Here is a 6,403-nt window from a genome sequence, read left to right on the forward strand (position 1 = left end):
TTCCTCACACACTGGTCACCGATAATGCACCAACTTTTACGTCTGAGGAGTTCCAGAGCTGGTGCAAAGAACGCGGGATCACACACCTGACAGGGGCACCTTACCACCCAGCTACCAACGGAGCAGCGGAACGTTTGGTGCAGACCTTCAAACAAGCTCTGAGGAAGTCTTCTCTTCCGCCAACACGAGCACTTCAAGAATTCTTGATGCAGTACCGGAGAACACCAACATCCTGTGGATTCTCTCCAAGTGAACTTTTGAATAACCGGCAGATACGAACAAGGATTGATTCTCTGCTGCCATCGCCAACACACATTGCTCAAGGCAAACAGTCTAAGGAAGCACATAAGTCTCAGGTGACTCCAAGCTCGGCTGATGTCGCTAAAGTTACCAGGCAGTACAAGGCCGGAGATCCTGTGTATGCACTCTACTATGGACCTCGCCGAGACAAAGATCCCCGATGGGTACCAGCAATCATTAAGAAGTCATTGGGTACTCGCTGCTTTAACGTGAAGGTCATACCTCATGGCCCGATGTGGAGACGACACTGGGAACAGCTGCGACCGCGGTACACAACTGAGGAAGACAATGAACCTGGTGATGCAGAAAACACTGTATTTGAATTTGCAACAGATCACCCGATGGAGATCTCGGAAACTGTGCCACTAACACAAAGACAAACCAGACCCAAGACCATGTTACCCGTTCCAGAGTATGGACCAGACAACCCAAGACGGTCCAAGAGAACCCGTAAAACCCAAGAGAGACTTTGCTGTTGATACTTCTTGTGTAGCATCAATTTCAGTGGGGAGGTGTTATATGGACTGTTAGATATGTAATTCGTCTGACGTTCCGTGTGTCATGTGGTTCGTCTGAGTTCATTGTTTCATTGTTGTTGTCTTGTGGGACTGTCGTAGTAAAATGTCATTGATATATATATGGCGGACATGACTTTTGTTTATTCATAACGAACATTGGGTGAGTGCGTTCTTTGTATGTAATTGAACAATAAATGTAATAATTAAATTGTATAACTCGTTTTGTTATCTCTGCGAGTCACCCGAGGGAAACATAACAAAAACGAAACAGGAAGTTGAGTTCTCTCTGCCCTAATGCATATGCTGGGAATATCTTCACTTGAGGTTATTAGTTGTCATGCCTGTATAGTGCCTAGTGATGCCATCGGATGGTGTAAGGGTGGCTCTGTATACAATTGAGAGACAAGATCCTTATAGAGGACACGTAGTGGGGTTTCGAAAGTTGCAGGCTGGGAATGGTGTGGGTGCATTTTTACGTCTGTTGATGCATGCTTCCCTTAAAAATTATAGAAGCAAAATTTAAACTATATTACTTACTTTTTATAAGATCATTCTTCTAATGTTCTGTAAAATTAATATAAACTACATGACATCATAGGCTTCAGACGATAAGCAGTGGCAGATGACACAAAACAAGGAAGCAACATGAGCTGTTGCATCCTTTTCCGTGTAATATTTTAACATTTTTTCCTATAAAAATGCCACAAAGACAATTTTTTTTCTAGTAAGAATCGATAACGAATAGTTTTAGATACTAATAAATACTTATACGCTTAGTTTAAGTTTCTGTCAATTCGCAATGCCTATGATATAGTTGTTATGTAACATTAAAAAAAAAGGGAAGCAAATTGACATTCTGCTTCCACCAGAAAAACCATGAAAAGATAACGCACGTAGCTTTCTGCATTTATTCAATTAATATTTTTTATATTCTTTCAAATTACAGAACAATTTCTTTTTTTTTGTTCACTGTACGGCCCATAAATTAAATCTAGTTCTGTCTCAAGCAGCTGCAAATATTCAAGAATACAATAAAAGTTTTTTCATAGATAAAGTCTTTTTCATTATTTTTTTCTTAGTCGACCAAACGCGTGCATCTATTAGATACTGAAATTGAAATATTTTATATTTTCATTTTTCATTTATTTATTTATTTATTTTATTCTTACTGTACCCTTATTTTTATTTTTATTTTAATTTTTATTTCTATTTTATTTTATTTTTATTTCTTACTGTATATTTGTGTGGAATTCTTTGTGAATCTCTGAAGAAGCCTAGCGAATCGTGCATGTACCCCCCATTTCAGCATTTCATCTGCTAATTACTCCGGCAGGAGCTATTCGGATAGAATGGGGCATGCCAATGCTTGGCCGAAACAGCTGTAAGTTTATGTTTATTCTCAAATTCCTAATGTACTTTTATTTGTAAACCCGGTTGTCAATATAACATGGTTTGTCATAAACATTTGTATTTTGTGGTTTTTTGTCATTTTAGTTACAAAATAAGTTAATTAATTCAACGGAATACACTGTCTGCAAGTCGTTGGGTACAGCATATTATCCTCCATTTTCTAATTGCTATATATATACATATACGTACATGATATATATAAATATATATATACATGGTGTGTGATTGACTGAGAGAGAGAGAGGTGTGTGCTGGTAGAGAGAGACAGGTGCCTTGCTCTGTGTGTGTGAGAGAGAGAAAGGGGAGAGAGTGATAGCGTAAATTTTTTCCGAGAAAAACTAAATAAATAAAAAAAGAAAAATTACGCTATCAGTCTTTCACTCACACACACACACAACATGACACGCCTTCTCTCTCTCTCACACACACACACAGCAACACAAACCTGTCTGTCTGTCTCTCTATCTCTCTCTTAGTCAATCATTCACACACTAAAAAAAGATGCGAGAAATAAATAAATAAAATGTACGCCGTCACACACGCAACACACACTTTGTTTCCCCTCCCCAATCAAAATCTACGTCCATATCCATTTCCTCTCCCTTTCACTTTTTGCTACCTTCAAAGAAAACGTCAATTTCCACCCATAAAAATAAATAAATATAATTTTTTTACGGATAATAACCAACGCTGTACCTTAACAACTAATTGACTTTTGACATTTCTGCGATTCATAGCAAAACATCGCCCCGAAAGATGGCCAATGAGGCGATAGTAACAGCGGAGCTGCGCGCACACGCCTTCCAGTCAAAATGAAAGACTACCCCTTTCTCCTCCTCTCTGTTACCTTAAATTTCGATATAGTCGTAATCTACCCCATCTGAAAAGTATTTGTGGAAAATTGCAATAGAAATATTTAGGTACTACTAAAGCAGAGCGGACCCGAACGCGCAGCCGCGCAGTCGCGCGTCCGCGCTAGCTAGTCTTGAGTGGTCGATCCTAACCCTAACCCTAACCCTAAACACGTATTCATTTGCACACGCGGGTTAGGGTTAGGGTTAGGGTTAGGGTTAGGTTAGCTAACGCTGACGCGCGACTGCGCGACTGCGCGGCTGCGCGTTCGGGTCCGCTCTGCTTTAGTAGTACCAATATTTATACATTTTTTCTGAGAGCTAAGTGAAAACAAATTTGTGTATTCATAATGTACTGAATAGCATGGAAAGCCACTTTGTAAAGTATTTGTAAAGTAATCGAGAGACAGAGAAGAAAAAAATTAAATCAGGAAGAGACAATGTAAAAACTTACCTCGTAACAACTCTAAGCAAAACAGATATTTGAATATTTTATTCCATGGTTTATTAGGCCGATAACTAGTTTAACAGCAGCTTTGTATGACATCAATGTTTTTTCGGAGAAAACACTCCCCTCCCCACTCACAACCCCTCTCTCTTTCATACAATTCACTCCTGCGAAAAATTTGCGATAAAAGTTTATAATTTTTTACAACACACGACACGAAGGACACTTTTCAAAAGAAAAGAAAAACCTGCAATAAAAAGGAAATACAGGCGAATGTAGGTTAGAGAAAATTTCACTTTCATTTTTGTCATTACCTCGGTAAAATTTATCTGGTTTTCTTCGATGGTGGCCACAAGTTGCCGTGATTTAACCACAAACCGTCAGTGTGCACACACGGCGTGTTTTTTCTATTAATCTTCACACACGTACATATATACATATAGTTTTTTTTATTATTTTTTATATATACCCTTTTATTCTCTTATTTGCCTCAGGCATTTGACTGCAGCCATACTAGAGCACCGCCTTTTGTCGAGAAAATCGACCCAAGGACTTATTCATTGTAAGCCTAGTACTTATTCTATCAGCCACTTTTGCCGAACCGCTACATACAGGGAAGTAAGCACACCAACATCGTTTGTGAAACGATGGAGGGGGGCAAACTCAAACATATACAAACACAAACATATACATACACACACACACACACACACATATATATATATATATAGAGAGAGAGAGAGAGAGAGAAAAGAGAAAGTTGCAAGGTCTCGCGTCAGAATCTCACCAATGCTTGTGACATCTAGCTGAGTTTGTTTTAACCCAGTGTCAAGGGAGGTAACTGTGTCCACAGTAAGCAAGCTGCTTACCACATAGACACTCCTGTGCCTATATATATATATATATATATATATATATATATATATATATATGTATATATATATGTATATATATTGGGTTGTCCGGAAAGTTCGTGCCAATTTATAGTAGCTTACCTATCGACTTATTTTAGAACATGGTTGAGTCCATAAAATAGGATTTGACTACACCTGCATTTAGAGCATACTTTAAGCTACCTTTCTGTGGAAGAAGGTTTATGTTCCTATAACCTGTGTTAATTCTGTAACCCTTTAAAATGGAAGATAAGAAAGTTCATTTTCGGCAGTTGATGCTTTTCTTTTTCCGTAAAGGGAAAAATGCCTCACAAGCAGCCAAAGAAATACGCGCAGTTTACGGTGATGTTTCTTTATCTGAAAGAACTGTACGGAAGTGGTTTGCAAGGTTCCGAGCTGGAGATTGTAGCCTTCTTAAAAATGAGCGATCAGGCAGACCAACCACTACAGATGATGACCAAATCAAGTCATTAATTGAGAATAACCCACATTGCACAACCCGAGAATTGGCAGAAAGCCTCAACCTATCAAAATCCATCATTCATGAGCACCTAGTAAAGCTTGGGTACACAAATCGCTATGATGTTTGGGTACCACATGAGTTGAGGGAGAAGAACTTTTTGGATCGCATTTCCATCTGTGATTCACTTTATAAACGGAATGAAAACGCACCTTTTTTAAAGCAAATTGTGACAGGTGATGAGAAGTGGATTATCTACCGAAATGTTCAGAGAAAGCGATCCTGGAGTAAGTGACATGAGACACCCTTAGCCACCCCCAAAGCGGGTCTTCACCCTAAAAAGTCTTGCTTTGTGTCTGGTGGGATTGGAAAGGAATTCTGTACTATGAGCTTCTCCCAAGTAACCAGACAATTAATTCTGAGAAATACTGCACACAACTGGACGAGTTAAAAGCAGCAATAAAAGAGAAATGTCCAGAATTGGCCAACAGGAAGGGTGTGGTTTTCCAACATGATAATGCAAGACCGCATGTTTCTTTGGGAACCAGACAAAAATTGCTGCAGCTCGGCTGGGATGTGTTACCCCACCCTCCATATTCACCACCCTGCAAACGGACAGAGACTTAGAGACAAGTTACTTGAAGCATTTAACGAAATAGAAGGGGATATAGCATCATACAACGTGGAAGACAATTGGAGATTTCTGCGGGACAACCTGTTGAAAGCCACCGACCAGATTTGTGGGTGGTGTAAGGTCCCCTCCCAACCCAGAGTAACGTGGTGGTGGAACAAGGAGGTAGACAGGGCTATTAGACAAAAGAAACAAGCTTGGAAGGACTGGAAGAACGGTGGTAGCAGGGAATTGTACCAATGTGCCAGAAGGGAGGCTAGGCGACAGGTTTATTTAGCCAGAGGGGAAGCAGATAAGGAAAGATTTGCCAATGTTCTGCGCCGTGAGGACCAAAGACTCGAGGTATTTCGGGTTGCAAGACAGTGTAGGAGAGAGAATAGTGATGTTGTAGGAGAGAAATGTGTTCGCATGGATGATGGTACGCTTGCATTAAATGAGGATGCAAAGAAAGAGGTCTGGAGATGCCACTACGATAGATTGCTTAATAAAGAGAATGAATGGGAGAAAGAGAGCCTGCCTTATGTCGACCCAATAGAGGGACCAGCTATCCGAGTTGATAGTACCAGGGTAGATAAAGCAATTAAGAGTATGAAGACCGGGAAAGCCCCCGGCCCATCAGGAATCACTGCAGAGATGCTCAAAATATCTGGCAGTGTTGGCTATAGCCTAGTCACCCGTATTACGAACCAGGTGATACACGAAGGAGTCATACCCTATGACTGGTGTAGCAGCATCATAGTCAACTGCTACAAAGGTAAAGGGGACGCTTTAGATACAAATAATTACAGAGGCATCAAGCTGTTAGATCAGGTTATGAAAGTTACAGAGAGGGTCATAGCCCAACTAATTAGGGAGCGAATCAATTTAGATGAGATGCAGTTTGGGTTCGTGC

The 6,403-nt window shown here is 40.0% G+C and overlaps 1 protein-coding gene across 2 annotated transcripts in view; it reads right to left on the reverse strand.

Annotated features, from left to right (window-relative positions):
• LOC149137958 (protein mono-ADP-ribosyltransferase PARP14-like) overlaps positions 1 to 3,661 on the reverse strand; it is a 405,174-nt gene extending 401,513 nt beyond the window's left edge. For both annotated transcript variants that reach the window (XM_089340089.1, XM_089340037.1), the window contains exon 1: positions 3,534 to 3,661. The gene's annotated coding sequence lies outside the window, so the exon portion shown is untranslated. The remainder of the gene's footprint in view (positions 1 to 3,533) is intronic.
• Between the last annotated feature and the right edge of the window lie 2,742 nt (positions 3,662 to 6,403).

Source organism: Octopus bimaculoides, chromosome 1 (assembly GCF_046866305.1).
Source record: "Octopus bimaculoides isolate indiv1 chromosome 1, ASM4686630v1, whole genome shotgun sequence".
NCBI lineage: Eukaryota > Metazoa > Mollusca > Cephalopoda > Octopoda > Octopodidae > Octopus > Octopus bimaculoides.